Below are 17,867 nucleotides of genomic sequence, written 5' to 3'. Positions count from 1 at the left end.
TAAGGTGCAGGGTGGATGATGGAGTTTGCCTTTGGCATTGCCACGCATTGCTCTTCATGAAATGATAGCTTGCCGACTTCGGGTAGATGGGAGGAGAGGACTGTGGCTAGAGAAAATGTTTTCGGTCACATCAGCCTTGAGCTGCATCTGTATTTTTACTGGACAGCACCTTGTTTCTATTCATTGCGACATGACAATGGGTGAGGCAAATAAACTGAAGTTCATGCAGGTTATTTTTCCTGAAAAAAGAATTAGTAACAAAAGCAGTATCTTTCTTAAAGAAGAATTGGTTTTCGGGACCCAAGTCCTTCCTAACATGGTTAGTCACCCATGACTTCTCCTATGACTTCAATTCCAGTGATAAACTGGCCAGATTCTGATGTTTACTTTGTAACCACGGAAGGCAGTCATTCCCAATCTCACTCTGCCAGTGGTACCCATGTTTGGGATGGTACCCCTCTCAGCATCACTGTGACCTTACCCCATAAGCGGCATTGACTTCTCAGGCACTGTCCTTTGATGGAAGTTCCTCATTGCTTAGGTTTCCATAAACAAATTTACTTAAGAATGTGAAATATGAAGTTATTAGAAAAACATGATTTTTCCCCCTGTGGTGATTTCTTTCAAGTATTTTCACAATTAAAAAGAATATACATAGAAAAGGGGACAAGAAAAAATTGGATGGGGAGGGGCAGGGAATAAATTACTGCACAGTGTAAAAAGCTAGATCTGGATTCTTTTAAGCTTTATTGGAAGAGGTGCATATCCCTGAGCTTGTAAAAATATGAGCCATGTCCACTAAAGTTTAATTACTTTTTAGTGTTGACAATGGAAGCAATTAGAATTAGTTTGTTGAGAACATTTAGCCTGTAGTGGTCTTTGCTAGGTTAGGTAAGGAAACCTTTCCTGCTTTGGAAGATGAGCCAAACTGGCTTTATTATAAGGATTCACAGAACACAAGTCACTCACCTAAAAATGCCATTTCATGAAGTATTACTTTTAAAGGATATTATAGTAAAATCACATTATAAGTCATAATTAAAATATCAGTAACATTTGGAAGTTGATCTCAGTTGTAGCATAATTCAACTGGAAGATGGATGTAATTACTTGCCAGCATTCATCTACCTGCCTTCTTTGTCCTTTATGAAATCATCACAATTCTCCCTTTTATTGATGAATTCACTGACTTTATTGAAACATGTAGAAGAACCTAGTTTTTTTCCCAAGAAAACTTTGTAAAATATCATAATTAGATAACAAAAGATGACAAACTCTCCCAAGATTGGTGGGCAATTTATTAGACTCAGACCAACTTAAGGACAAGTTTGTACCCTGCCCAATTCCATCTACAGACTACATAATGAAAAACCTTCTGACAAGTTGATTAATAATACTGAGCTGTTAAAGTTCAGCTGAGTGAGCAATTAAACATTCCAAACAGCAATGAACCTTCAGAAGGTAATTTATGGTAATTTTATGCACAAGAGCTCAGTGGCTTTTTAATTTGATAGAATGTTAGTAGCGCGAATTTCTAACAAGGGAGTGTCAGGGTTCCATACATCACTGAGATTACTTAAACATTTCAAACGTGGCTGATGAATGAAGTTTCTTGAGATGTGGGGAGATACAGAAGGTATTGGAAGGTTGAGATTATTCATCATATCAATTATTGAGAGTGGATGCGCTGACATCATACTCCCAGATCATATTTTATGTTCACAGTAAAGATAAGTCAAGCTTGAAATAACAGACTTGCCTAACTACAGTGCTGCAGGTAATTCAACTCCCTTTACTTGATCCCCATTCGTCCTTACACCTTTCTTCAAACCCATTACCAAGTGTTTAATTCCTACCTAGACTTTTAAATATCCAGATTCATTACTTAGAAAAAAAATCACAGTGAGATGACTGAGAAGAAATGCCAGGATAGAACAAAAACGGTCAAGAAAGAAAGCAAGTAAGAATGACTAAAAAGCCAGAAGCCATTCAGAGTCAGAAAGAAGTCAATGAGGTTACTGCCATTTACTGTTCTCCTTTTCACCAACCCACATATACACATTCACAAAGCACACTTTCGTCACACCACACACACACACACACACACACACACACATCCCAAACAGAGAAATCTCTATGCAACCATAGTCATGGGTACCAGCCGGGCTTAAAAACCCTGTTCTTCAATTAATACCACACCAAATCTCTGTCAGCCTTTCTCATCTGAAAAACAAACTAACAAACAAACAAACCAGCATGATTTGTTTATAGAAAAGGTGATTTTTTTTTTTTTCCTTACAGCAGATCCTACCCTAGTGTCCTTGAATTTTAAATTATATGAAGGTCCAGGAGATTGTTTACCTTGAGGCCCTCACTTTTAGTTCATGGAGCCTTTCAATATGATAATTTGACCCTGCATTTTGTCTTAACTTTTAAAATTTTTCACATAAATGTACTTCTCACGCTCCCACAGTCCCTCCTCCTTCTCGACAACTGGACGCACGGAGCTTCCCCTGGAGCCTGGCTAAGGATTTCTGCATCCACTTCCGTCAGTCACTGGATGAGAGTTGAGCCCAGGATTGGAAAAAGCACAGGGACGAAAGGCCAGACGAACAGAAGCACATGAATTGTGAACCAAAGGCTGTGGAGCCCCCAGCTGGATCAGGCCCTCTGAATAAGTGAGCCAGTTGAATAGCTTGAACTATTTGGGAGGCCCCCAGGCTGCGGGACCGGGACCTGTCCTTAGTGCATGAGCTGGCTGTTTGGAACCTGGGGCTTACACAGGGACACTTTGCTCAGCCTGGAAGGAGGGGACTGGATCTGCCTGTACTGAATCTACCAGGTTTAAAAGAATCCCCAGGGGAGTCTTGGCCCTGAAGGAGATGGGAATGGAGGGGAGGGGATGGGGGGAACGTGGGTGTGAGGGCGGGAGCGGGGAGGACAGGGGAACCCATGGCTGATATGTAAAATTAAAACACAAATATAATAAAAAATAAAAGGGGGGGGGGAAATGTACTTCTCACAACTTGAAATCAAACCGAGCTTCTTTACACACACACACACACAAAATCTATGTTTCTTGCTTGAAAAACTGAAGCATTGGATGCTCCTGATGTGTGTCCCTCCATTCCTGTGTCATAACTGACTAGGGTTAACCGTGTCTTCCTAGTCAAAGGAGCAATGTTTTCTTCAGCAGGTCCTAAGCCCAGGTACCTACTTGGGTCTTATACTTGGGCAGGGTTACTCAAACAAACCCCCTGGGCCATTCAGGGATCTCAGTCTGTGATCCTTGACTAAGATTAACATCTTTGAAATACAGTCAAGAAAACAATGCTAACAGTAATAACACCACTTTAACCAATGTCACCCAGCTACTTAGTAGCAGAACAAGGAAGTCTTTTAACACTTAATCTAGTGTTCCTTTTGTTACACTGTAGCGTTAGCTCCCTTATGTTTCTCATCACTCTGGGTATCTTCTTTTAGTGTAGAAGCAACATCATCAAAACACAATTAACCTGTTCAGAATATGCTGTGCTTCTACACCAATCTCCATCAGCTGAAATAATAATAGGGTTAAACCAAGTGGAATTTCACAAACAGGAAGTGCATGCTTTGGACTCTCATCTTTTGCATCTTCTCATTTCACTGCAGCTCTGATAGAGAATGATAATCTTTGTTCTACAAAGAAGTGTAGTAATTGGAAGTCACATCATTTGAGTAGTAACAAGTAGGAACTGCTTTTATACCTGTTTTTGACATCTGTATATGTTATATATAACACACAAACACCTCAGCTAACAACAACAGCAGAGAAACAAACAGTTCTACTTCTGCTACAAATACAGTGACTCAATACAAATCACCAGGATGATTTCCTAATGCTTTTATTTTATCAAATGGGTTGAAAAACAAAACCAAACAAGAAAACACAAGCTCATCTAGCTATCATTTCTGCAGATGTCATTTCTTGGTACTACGCAATTACAATTCATGTCAGGTAAACAGTCTTTGAGATGAAATCAGAAATATTTGGGCAAATTTCTTCATACCACTCTGGAAAGCTGTTTCCCTCACATGGGAAACTTCTAGAAAGAGCACTGTTTACTGACGCCACGTGCCTCATAATCCTCCTCCGCCTCTTCCCCTCTCTTTCTCCCTCTCCCTCCTCACCCCCTTTCCTTCCTCCCTCCCCAAGCATATGTTTTAATGTTAACACTCCCCCATCTACAGCGACCATCTGCTTATTAAAACAAGTGTTCTTCTCCCTTCTAAGCCAGCTTTTCACATGGAGATTCCTTCCTTTCTGTCAGTTCCACAGTCCATGGATTCAGGGAGAGGGAGAAGACTGAGATCTTCAGGTACAAACAAAAGCATTTGAAGACAGGTGGGAGACAGGAGAAGTGAAAGATTGTTATACGACTGGAGAAAGACAAGGTTTCATCTGATGAATATCTGAAGTTATATTTTACCGATTCCTCCTACAGCTGGGAGACAAATCTTGATGGCCATGTCTGTCTGTATCATGGTACCTAATCCTGCAGGTTCTAGTGTTTAACTTGCAATCTTTCACCTGTGTCCAACCTCACAAATATAGGCTTTGTGGTGATGGGATGTAGATTTTATTGCAGTGTCCTCAGACTTGAAAGATGAACAGGAATCGGTGAGGTCTATAAAAATCACAGTAGAGAAATAACCCTCTGCTCATGCGCATGCATGATTAAACTCGGGACACTCATGTGCACACATACTCTCTCTCTCTCTCTCTCTCTCTCTCTCTCACTCTCTCACACACACACACACACACACACACACGAGAGGGAGAGAGAGTGCTTCAGAAGTGCAAGCTCAGCAATACTTTCTGTTTCATATATGCATACAATGTGTTTGGGCATATTTACCACATTACCTTACCTTGTCTATTTTCTACTCCCACTGAGACTACACTTCTCATCTAGTCTCCCTTCTACTTTCCTCTCCCTCTCCTTTTCCCCCTCCCTTCTGTGAGTGTATGTGCTGTGTGTGTGTGTGTGTGTGTGTGTGTGTGTGAGAGAGAGAGAGAGAGAGAGAGAGAGAGAGTACACGTGTACATGTGAGTGATTCAGAGTTTAACCATGCATGCTCATAAGCAGAGAGTTATTTTTTCCTTGATGTCTTTAAAGCTGGGCCTTCATATAAAGGAGAAGCAAGAAACAAGTGAGAAAGAACTAGTGAAGACATATGAAAAACCTCATAGATACTTAACATTGTGAGCAAATATTAACACCTGAGGGGTGAGGGGGCAATTTACATTTCAGAGATGGAGAAAGAACAAGGTAACTACTGTAGCAACCTTGATTTGGGAGACACAATCAGGAGAATAATCTTGGCACAAAGTCATTTTCAGAATTGTGTGTCCAAGTACACAGGAGTACTGACAAACCTCAGATAATGTCAACCAGACTGTCTTCTCCCACATCTACCACAGCTGCTGTCCCCCAGGGTGTCTTCTACTTCCGCCACAGCAGCTGTCCTCATCTACACTCTTCTCTCTCTGGAAGGATGGGCTGAGTCAGAAAGTTTCATAGTGTGATCTAATGAAATTTCTCTATGGGAGGGCAGTACCCACCAGAAGTTGAAATGAACTTCACTATTTAATAAAAATTAAAAATGGGGAATGGGAAGCCAGTGTGCTACAGAGATGGAAAGAAAGGGAGCCATGTCTTCTGTGGATCAAACCTTGTATGTGCCCCTCTAGAAGGAGAGCAGTGGCCAGGACATGGTACAAAAGCAAGCTGTTAGGATGAAGGAGGTCAATGACCTGATCCAAGGGTACAGTGCAGCTAAGAGAGGAGCTTAATAGCTGGAAGTGGTGAACATGTGGGGAAGCTCCATTAAGAATCACAAGTTAAAGCTGTGGGAAAATAGGCATAATTAACACTCTGCCCGGTGCACAATGGCAAATGATCACCCTTCTAAAACAACATCTGAATTTAGAAATGTTGTCTCCTAACTGATATGTCTTCACTAACCTAGTTCCTATCGCCACCATTTTTCTGCCTTCTTCAATGAAATCATCAATAGCACTATCTTCCGGGGATTTAACACAGGAACCCAATTCTCTTCTTGTTTATTTTAGGATTATATTTACTTTTATTTCATGTGTATGAATACTCATGTACATATCTTCATGTGTACCACATGTGTGCTTGGAGGACAGAAGAAAGAATTGAATCATTTGGACCTGGAGTTTCAGATTTCTGTGAGCTAATATGTGGGCACCAGGAGCTAAACTCCAGTCCTCTATAAACGCATCCAGTACTCTTTAACTCTAAGCCATCTCTCTACCCTCTAAAAGCACAATTTCTTCCTTAGCTCAACTGCCAGCATTATTCTCTCAATGAATTCCCTTAAAGTTTACGTGAATGTTCACTGAACTTAGAAGAAAATGCCAACTACTAATTAAAAATGTCTGTTTAGGAATATAAGCAGGGGCAACCAACATAAAAGGTCTTTAAAAACCATTTGGAAATCTATTACTGTAGAAGAGTCCTAAAAGCTATACATATATGAAAGGAATTTAAATGAAGTCACTACATAATGAGGGAGACAATGACCAAACTAAACATCTTATGTCATCAAGCAAACCCTACGTTGCCAGGAATGGGTTACATCTTATTGAGTCACTGGCCAAAGGGTTCCTATAGACCACCCCTCAAAACAACATAGACTATTGCTAAGAATATTGGTTATTCTCCAAAGTCTGATGGTCAGGCTCTATTAATGAAGATACCACTTATTTATGTCATTGAACATGGAGAAATCAAGATGGTACCCAAATGGAATCTTCACCCCTACTTGACTAGCTCTCTTGATACTAGAAGATACACTACATATTTATGGAGGAGAAAAGCAATAATTAATACCACCCTGCTATAAACCCTCTGATATATAACGAGCAGCTTGAAAGATATGCAGGTGCAACAGTGGCACAAATGTTATAGGAATACACAACCACTTTTTTTTATTGGATTTTAGGCCCACTCCACACAATGGAACCCAAGAATCTGAGACTAGGTATGTCATGGACCTAATGAAAAGCTTCCTGTTATTATTGTGCTAAAGGCGCAGAGCAATAAAATGGCTTCCAACAACATACTGACCTACTGCTATACCCACAGATGGCTACATTGCTCCATCCACTCATAAAAGGTTCTTCTTTCAGCACTTTAGAAATAACACAGAAAACCACCAGGGGAAAATGTGCAGAGAGTAAGAGACAATGGCACATCTGTCCTAAATGGGATGTCTTCATCAAAACCTTCCCCTCCTGGCTCAGAAATCTATATGTAAGAGGAGGTAAAAAAAAAAAAAAAAAAAAAAAACTGTAAGAGTCAGAGGTGGTTGGTGCCTCTGAGGAAACATTATCTTCCAGATACAAGACTGACACACAGATGGACTCACAGAGACTGTGATGGCATGCATACAGACACCAGACAAAAAGCCCAGAACTAAAAGAAAGAAGCTGACATAAAGTCCCACTCCTACCCAAGAAGGTTTTTGCAATTGATAGCTGCTGGAAAAGGGAAAAATCAGTTTTCTCCATGAAGGTTCACTGGGTCTATCAACACATTCTGGGAAGGCCCTATGCTTTGCAGTAGTTGGCCAACACAAAACACATTTCATGTTTTTTTCCCTGTGGGCTTTTTGTTTCCTTTTGGTAATTTTTGTTTAACTAACTTTTTGTTTGTTTTGACTTTCATTGTTTTGTATTTTGAGAGAGAGCACATCAAACTAGGTGGGTAAGGAGGTAAGGGAAACTATGGGGGGGATTGTGAAAGGGGAAACAACATGATTGAAATATATGGAATGAAAATAATTAAATAAAGTGTCTGTTTATCTAGTTTAACAGTTTTCTCACCTTTTTTCTTACATTATCTCTCTTTCTCACTAGTAAGAAGGACATATTGTGTTGTCTGTGCCCAGTTGTCTGTGATCAAGCCTGGTGTTTTTTAGTAGGTACAAAGCTGCTCTTTGGACAAATGTTGACTGTCAACGTATTAGGCACTTTCCCACTACTGGACCCTAGCACTTACGATTTAAAAAAAAAAGAGGAAAGGGAAAATGAGCTTCTATTCCCAAATGCCAGCAACTAAACCATGACCAAATAAATTTCTAAGGACAGATTTTTTTTTCATCTTCTTAGTCTTTGCTTTAATTACCTTTCAAGGTTTTCAAACCTCTGACAAGAAGCCACACCCTAAAAGATGATGGAGAGTCAGGGTGGGGTCCAGTAACGACTCTCCCCCTAAATCCCTGGACTTCATTCCTATCTCTAGTGTTTCAGAGACATCAGCTTGATATACTTTAAACATGGCTAAGAACCAAAACTGGGGCCTGCTGGTGGATTTCTCATAGCTCCAGGCTAAACATCTTTAGTTATCTGACAATCAATATGCACGAATGTAATTATTTGTTTTCTAGGAGTTAGACGAGCAAGATCATTCTAAATTCCTATTATTAATACATGGTAATGAAAGTGAAATATTAATGACTTAGTCAAGTGTATTAAGAATTTGAAGTGCTGTGCAAACTGAAAACTTGCATCTTAGAGAGGGAAAAAAAGCTCAAATGCACCAGATGGCTTGGTGACAGCCATTTTATGTAGTGCAGTCTCAGCAGACATGTTGATGGCCTTCAGGAAAGGCCAGCAACTCTGCAAGGGAGGGTGCTGTACCTGATTATCTGAGAGGGCTCTGCCCAGTGAAATCAAGAGGTTGGAGCTGAGCTTGCTTCTTTGTGTCCCTAGAGTTTGGTCCTGAATGAGATATGAAGGTGTCTCAAGCCATCAACCAAAGACATCTCACTGTCTGATGTTTCACCCCTCCTATGAACTGAGGTGTCCTGCAGCTGGCCCTAGAGTAATGATCTTCCTATATCCTAGTATGTGATGGAGTCCAAAGTGTCATAGACTAGCAGTCAGCAGAACCAAGAGAGCTTCAGGCAGCCCAACTGTGCAGTAGCTAAATGGCCTTGAACAAGCAAGATCATACCTTTGGATAAAGTTTCTTCATCTGTGACCTAAAGACAATCACAACCATGTCTCTGACTTTCTGAAACTACTAGGAAGGTTATGAAAGATAATATTTTATGAGTAATAATAAACAGACTTGCAAAAAGCAGAAGATCCAATTGTTCATGGCTGCCCCCAATTAAATTGTATTTATGTATTTGCTTTTGTGACACAGGAGAGAAGAATGTCATTCAATAATAGTTTCTTCTTGTAATCAATATTTACTCAAAAGCTGTAACCTTCCAATGACCTATACCAGGCACATATGTGTTTACATATGTGTATGCGTATGTGTGTGTGCGTGCGTGTGTGTGTGTGTGTGTGTGTGTGTGTGTGTGAGCACGCACGTGGAAATTCTATCATTTTGATGCATTAGCCTTAATTATTCTGCCTTACAATTTCAATATTAAGAGTATAGAAGTACAATGATAAAAAATAAAAGGAAGATGATGTATATATGCATTTTACTCCCACTAAAGGAAAGCAGTTAATTAAGATATACATATTCCCCTACTCACATCTGAGGCCACAATTGGTACCTTCCACAAACCACCTGCAACGTTGGGTTTCCCCACTGAAAATGGAAAGAACTGGCCTCAGACATATGACAGAGAATGGAACACAAGAATGGCTGGAAATATAGTCCCCCCCCCCTTTTTTTCCATTGGAAAACTGTGTCCCTTCCTTATACTCTTTATTATGCTACCAACTCCGTGGAGCAATGTCATAGAATATCATAGACAAGAAGTTTCAGATATGAGGACACACACCCCCCACCCCGCCCTACGCGCGCACACGCGCGCAAATAGCTGACTTGATTGGGGATTCTTCAATGGATGAAGCCTAGTAAGTTCATGAGAAGATCCTGACAAATTCTTATTTAAACACACATACATTTCCTGATTCTAAGAAACTACAGAACCAGCCGGGCGGTAGTGGCGCACGCCTTTAATCCCAGCACTCGGGAGGCAGAGCCAGGCAGATCTTTGTGAGTTCGAGGCCAGCCTGGTCTCCAAAGCGAGTTCCAGGAAATGCACAAAGCTACACAGAGAAACCCTGTCTCAAAAAACCAAAAAAAAAAAAAAAAAAAAGAAACCACAGAACCAATTTAGCATTCGTTATTAACAAGAGCATTTGAAAAGTAGAATTTCTGCTTGTTCAACAGCTTTCATTTGCTAATTTGGGATTAAAGGAGTGCCACCTCACCTGGCTCTTTTTGCTACCTCTTAATTCCTTTCCCTTCAATAAAATCTGCTTCTCACTCTGGGTTTATTTTATGTACTTCTGTATTTTGTTATCGGTTATTTCCACTGGTGCTGTTCTAATTGTTTTCTTCTGTAGCTGTCTCTACTTCCCTATTTATCTGCTCAGTGCATATTTATGCAGAGCCCAAGCCATTTCAGTACGCTGTGTGCTGGTCTTGGTACTGAGATAGACATGAGTTCAAAACCTATACTCCTAAAGATTTAATAATTAAGTCAGGATTAATATGGTTCAAACAGCTTTAATGGCCTATCTTCTCATCAACATATACAAATAAAATCAGTGTTCTGCAATAATCAGTATAAAAGTGTGATTCCAGAGCCAGGAAAGCTGGAAATCAAGGAGACTTAACACGGTGAAGAATGGCCATTCATGTCACAATATGATACAGACTTCATGGCCTCTAATGTCAATCCCATAAAGTAGACATAGGTTTCTTGTGATTTAACAGTGTTGTCTCATAGTCTTTTATTCAAGCCATGGAGCCATAATCTCTCTCTTGCTTCCAAGAAGAATGAGGCATTGTTCTTTTTCATATTCTATTAGTGTTAATTAGTCACACTTCACATTACTCAACTAAGATGTATGGAGCTTTGGAAATACTGAAGATCACATAGATTTACTAGGATGTTGACATTTCCTGATGGAGTCTTCTAGGAGAAATATGAACAAGCCCCAGACTATCTATCATCTTACTTCATATTTTACAATATACTTAAAATATTAATTTACATGTATGAACTAATTTATAACATAATATATGACACATATGAGGAGTTCAACAAATTTTTGTGGACTATAAAAAATAATAAATAATGGCAGTAGAATAATATTTTATATAAATATCAAGATATGTATGTCACAACAAAATGTCACAAAACATAAGAAAAAAAAACCATTACATCATGTTAGAGCTCCCTTATTCTAAAAGCAAGTTGTAAAGATAACAGATACTTAAGAGACAGGAGCAATTACCCAGGACTAGCATAGGCAAAATGTTATGTTGTTTTGTTTTAAAATGATAGGAGTTGGTTGAAGAATGAGTGAAGATTTAGACAAAAAAAAATTATATCTACTGGAGAACTTTGTGAACAAAGTAGCAAGTATAGGCAATGATAAAGTCTATATGAGAATGAGGGAGGCCAAACAACCTGATTTGGAGGTTGTGACATGACTGTAAAAACTTATTGAAAGAGATTCTAAAATTTAAGAGTAAATGACTGCCACACAAGGGTTTGGAGTAGAACAACTGCAAACTGGGACAGGATGTTCTAGCTCCTACACTTGCCATCAAGCCCTTTCTAAATGTAGTCTTCATACCCAAGTCTTGTCTTCAAACATAGCTCGAGCCTAAGTACAATGAAAGCAGAAGACCTGCACTCACACATCACGGCATTTGCACATATGAAATGTATGGGAGCTGGTAGAAGGAGTAAAGACTTAGCCAAGGAAAAGGGGTTCTGACAGCAAACACAAGATCTGTGTAAAATCAAGGCAGTATAAAAACCTATCATGGATGAGGAAGATGGTCATAAAGTTCCCCTCCTAGCTGAGAAGCTATTAGTGATTGATGACTACTGAAATAGGGAAATTCAGTTTTCTTCATGGATGAACCCCTAGATTCTACCTATGCTCCAGTCAAGGTTCTATATCCATACAAATACTGGCAGTGCTGACTGGACTTGCTAGGTGAGAACAACACAATTAAAATAACAAAACAAAAGAAAATAATAAAATCATGAAGTTAGAATGGAATAGTAGAGTGTTGGTTCTCTCCTTTTACCATGTGGGTCCTGGGGAGCTCAGGTCATGATTCTTGGCGGCAAGTGCCATTACCCAAATGAGAGATCTTGAAGGCAACATTTCTTCTTAAATATGATGGATTGAATTTGAAAACCTGTATTCCCTAGCCATTTGTTGGAGCTGGATACATGGTTCAGTGGTTAAGACCACCTGCTGTTTTTCGTAAGCCAAGTGTTCAATTTTCAGTACCCACATGGTGGCTGATAACTTTGTGAAATTCTGGTTCTGTGGGATCTGATGCCCTCTTCTGGCCTCCACTTGCAGTACATACAGTGAATCCATACACATAAAATTGAATTTTAGAAAAAGAGGAAGAAATTTCTCTCTGAACTCAGATAGATCTATCTATTCCTTCTTGACAGAACAAGCAAAACTGGGTCAGTTTCATTTCATTTATTATACTTACTCTATTTTTTCCCAAAAGAAGATAGATGTTGTCTTTGCTATTTTTCTTGTATGGAATACAACTGAAACTCAGTTCTTTTTGGACACTGCCTTCCTCAACTGGCTTCACTTTCTTGACCTTAACTTCCCTAGTGCCTTTCTGAATAATTTGTTCCATTCTCTGTTTTGCTCCTGAGTCCTAGAACTTTTTTTTATGAATTTTTGCTAATGACTGGGAGAGAGATGGATTCATTTAAGATCTTTGCAGAGGTAGTAAGTTAGTTAACTGTCTCCCTTCTTTACTCTCTGTCATTTACAATGTGACACCAGCAGAGAGTTTCACTCATTGGTAGTCATCTCTTCCAGGGTTCTTTCACTAAGCAGTCTTGAATCTAACTTTCTCAACCTTTCACCTCCCCTGCTTTATATTCCTGTCTATTCTGCTGGAACAATTCTCTTTCTATACTGTCCCAATTCATTCTTCACTGACCCCTGACCTAATTCATTCTCTCTAAATGTCCATTTGCTCTTAGTTCTCAAGGATACTCTTGGCCTTTGGTAAATCCTTCATGTTCTCTTGCCTCACTTGACCTTTCTCCTTGGCATCTGTTCATGATTCTTGATTCTTCAATTTGAGAATGAAAGCCCTGTAGCTATCCTCCTTCATAAGTCCCTTCAGATTTCAGCAGAGTATACACTTTTTTCTCTACATTATTCTCTATCAACCCCCTCCCTGACCAAAAAAAAAATAGTGACCCAGTTTAAGCCAGATTTTTTATTAAGACAGCTTTTTTTTCAGTTGTTGAAATATTAGCTACTTTCCCAGCAGTTATTTCACTTTTTACAAAGTACTGAGCAAGACAGTATAATGTAATAAATATGAATTCTCACACTAAGATAATTAATTAAATGGTGATTTGATTCAGCAAATTTTGACATTCAAAAAAAAATTTATTTATAAAAGGTAAACAATACTAGTTAGTAACTTGGAAGTTTTGTTTCTCTTCTGGGCACTCAATGGTTAGGTTTTGGCTATTTCTCCATTTGTGGGGCAGGTATATGCCATAGAGCACCATAGTACCCTGATTGCAAAGTAGGGCCATGACATTCAGAAAAGAATCACAGTCAAGCAAAAACAAGACAAAGACTTTTCAAATTCTTAAACTGTTGACTATACTTTCCTTCTCTCTACATGAGCTTTATTTCTCCCTTGTCTGTGTGCTGTTTCCTTAAAGGTAACCCTCTCATGTAACCTAGATCACTATTGACCTGCAAAGACAAATCTGGCAGCTTATTAGTTACCAATGTGTTAATGACTTCAAAGTGTTACCGCTCTAGAGATACTGATGGGAAACGAAGAGTAATGTTTAATTCAAATGTGTTACCTTTACTAGGAAAGCCAAGAAATGCATCAGTAAAAATAACAGAAGCAGAGGAGACTTGCATTGTGTGATGCATGTAGTTGATGTGTGTAAGATCACATAAATATGACCAAGAGTCCAATTTGCAAAAGACTTCATTCACTTGCCTCTACCATGATAGCTATATTCCAGAGAGTTTGCATTTCTTATTAGGCATGAACATCCTATTTCCTGTTACAACTTACCCCTCTACAAAAATCTAAGAGGTACATAATCCTATAACTTGGGTATAGTGGAATGTAGACAATAATCTTCTACAGGATTTGATTAACATGTATCCTAATTATTAATTCTGTCATGTTCAATTATTCAAAAAAAGTAATAAAATAGACAAAAGGACATGAATTCCACATAGAAAGAAAGCAACAAAGGTTTGTAGAGTTTTACAATATCCATGTACCATTAACAGTCAATATATAATTTTACTGATGTAAGAAATTCTCAAAGAATAAATTAAAATATACGTAAAAAAAATCAAGAACTGAATTTGTATGTTGTGAATGTTGGTTTGAATGTCAATTTGCCACAAAAAAATGGGGTCATCTGAGTAGGGAAATTCAGTTAAGGAACTGTCTTAATTGCCTTATTTGATGTGGGATGATCACCTCAAAGGTGGACAGTATCTTCCAGTAGCCAAGAATAAAAAGGGGAATGGCAGAAGGAAGATTACTCACCTATTGTTCATTTGGCCTTCCCTCTCAGGACCAAGTGAGTTTAGGCTGCTGCTGTTGCTGATTCTTTCACTGATGTCAGAACCAGTGTTTCTAGGCTTCCACCATAGGTAGACTGAGGACCAGCAGCTCTTCAGGAACCTCCAGGCTTTTAGCACCATTAAGGAACTGTTGAAGGCAACCAGCTCAGTGGACTGAGAAACAAGTAGGTTCTCAGCCTCTCAAGTGTAGTTTAGTTATTGTTACTGTTCCAAAGCTGATTAAATACACACACACACACACACACACACACACACACACACACACACACACACACATATATATATATATATATATATCTCAGTTCTTATCTTCTCGAGAACACTGACTAATGCACATGCCCTTAGGCTTATGCCAGAATGGCATTGGAAAATGTACCTGCGGTTACTAGTTTTAAATTCTGGGTGAATCACTGGTGCGAGCTGTACCATACTATCATTCCTCTTTAATAGAAAGTTTTAAGTATCTGGAATTCACAGGAGTCTGGCTGGCTTCTGTCCAGGACAGGAATGTAGAGGAGAGGTAATCAATATGCCCTAGCCTGTCCTGCAAGGTTTATTTTAAAGATTACTTTGAATTATGGTGGCGTATTTGTGAAATAGATCATCCTTACAGGGTAAAGCATATCTATGGAGGTGTCCTGCATCGGTCTTCAGGGAACCAGAGCAAAATGTCAAGAAGCTCTCAAAGTCTCTGTTTTTATTTTGTGAGGGGTAGAGGATCGATAGCAGTGATTGATAGAGCCCAGATGATGAAAAGGTCTATAACATGGAGGATGCTTCTAGCCATGATTGGCAGAGGGACCAGACTGCAGCTTAGAGGCAAGAATTAAAGTTGCATAAGCAACAGGGGCTAAGCACAAACACTAGATAATCTAGAAATAGCTTTCAGATCAATTTCGGTTGCAAGCGAAGCCTCGTTTAAAATTTCAACTTGCTATATACTAAACTATGATAGATTCTTCAATTTTAGAAAATTGGAGGCAAATTCTTAGAAATACTCTTGTGTAATTGGCATGGTTGACTTCCAGGAAAGTAATGAATTGTCTGTGTAATGATGTGGAGGAAATGCACCTACATTGCTGTACTACAATAGATTTCTATCATTACTCTAAAGGTTACTATTGTTAGGTAATGTAGACATTCTTACAAAGGTTTTTAAATAAATTCTGAAGCAGTTACCTTTCTGGGTAGTACAATATCTACTATAATATCAATGAATTATCTCAGAATTTAGAGTTTTAGTAGATTAGAGCTTTTGATGGGCTGGGTAGTACAATATCTACTATAATATCAATGAATTATCTCAGAATTTTGAGTTTTAGTAGATTAGAGCTTTTGATAGGCGAGACTATATTCTGTGACAATTGAAATAACAAAACAATTATAATAGTTCTGCTTGAGGTGGTGAGAGAAGCAGATGGAGATGATTCAAGTTCTATTTGATCCATGATCCTGACCTCATACATGTAAGGGATATGTATACAAACTTAATTTGAAACTCTAAAAGTAACTGCCTCATGGAGAAAGTGTTTTGGTTCCATTGTATCTCTCATAGCATTTCAACTTGAATCCCAATGCTTCTGCTTTTCTATTATATTAAAAAGTTTTATATATGTAAACTATATTTGCCTCTCTTCTTCTCCTCTCTCCTACCCCTCCTGCATCCCCTTCATTTCCTCTTCTCTCAAATTGAAGCCTCAATGGGGGTTGGAACTTCCAGGCCAATGCTGGCATGGCTATCCACTACACATGGCCTCTTAACTTATTATCAGTATTGCTTAATATAACACATACACACACACACACACACACACACACACACACACACACATGTATACATAACCTAATAAATACATAGATGTATATTTTTAGGCCTGGCTCTTCTATTGGATAAACAATTAACCAATCAGCAGCTCATCCCTAAGGAAAACACATTATCCCCTCTCTGTAGCCATTAACTGTCTGTAGATCCTCATCTATGGGTAGGGCCTTGTGAGGTTTGCCCCATCCATGTTGACATTCCAACTGGTGGTCTTGTTTAGGCAGTCATATTGTTGAGATTTCATGGATGCCCTTTTCTGTCATATATAGAAAACAACATCAGAGAAATGTCCTGGTCCTCTGGCCTTAAGAAAATTTCCATAGCCCTTTTTAATGATGTTCCTTGAGCCTTAGGTGTGGGGGCTGTGTTATAGATGTATCAGCTGGGGTTGGACATCAATTTTTTTTTTTTTTTGGTCAGTTGTGGCTTTCTATAATGTACTCCCATCTGCTGCAAAAAGAAACCCCTTCAATGATAGGTGAGAACTACACTGAGTACAAGGAAAGGTACTAAGAATTCAGTTAGAGATTATACTGGTTTAGGAAAGTGAAATTAGCAGGTTCTCTTCTAGGTTTCATAGCACAGGTTTCCTCTTACAGAGCTGGCCTTAAGTCAAATTAGATAGCTGTTGGTTGCAGCCAAGATAGAAGTGCCACTATTGCATCATTGAGGCCATCTTGCTGTGTTGAGTCACAGCTGGGGCAGAATATTAATTACTTTTCTGCATTGGAAGCTTAATAGCTCCTTCCTAGACTGAGAAAGGTGGACCTTAGAGAGGAAGCAGAAGAGCTTGTTTTTATCTCTCATTTTGCAAACTCCTCCCAGATCCTGCCCTTCCTTGTCTGCAGGGGTCTAACTCACAATCTAGCTTGCTCTGATTTCAACTTCATCTGCAGAATAACTGCTACTCCCCTTTGCAACTCTCCTTCGCTCCATTGTCCCACAGTGACCAAAGCTCTCTAAGCTCACTAATCATTCCCTCATACCAATCTTTGAAAGTTTGTCTGACATTTAATGTTATGTAATGTCTGACTCACTATTGAGAGCTGTTTTTTTTTTTGTTTTTGTTTTGGTTTTTGTTTGTGTGTGTGTGTGTGTGTGTGTGTGTGTGTGTGTGTGTTTGAGACTTCCCGACTGCTGGAATTAAAGGCGTGAGCCACCACTGCCCGGCGAGAGCTGGTTCTTTTCTAACCTCTACAGTTGCCTTTTCTGTTCCTTGATTAAGCTTCAAAGATGCCTTTCTATCCTCAAACCCAGATATCAATCATGGGTTAGTCATTGACTCTGAAAATTGCCTTCTACCTTTTATCTTTCACAGAGTTAATCTATTCTTCAGCTATAAACACCACCTTTATCTCCAAAATACTATATGCAAGAACACACATTCCATATGCCACTATAGTTAATCTGTAA

The sequence above is a fragment of the Onychomys torridus genome, chromosome 4, assembly GCF_903995425.1.
Source record: "Onychomys torridus chromosome 4, mOncTor1.1, whole genome shotgun sequence".
NCBI lineage: Eukaryota > Metazoa > Chordata > Mammalia > Rodentia > Cricetidae > Onychomys > Onychomys torridus.
This window is presented reverse-complemented; position numbering follows the sequence as displayed.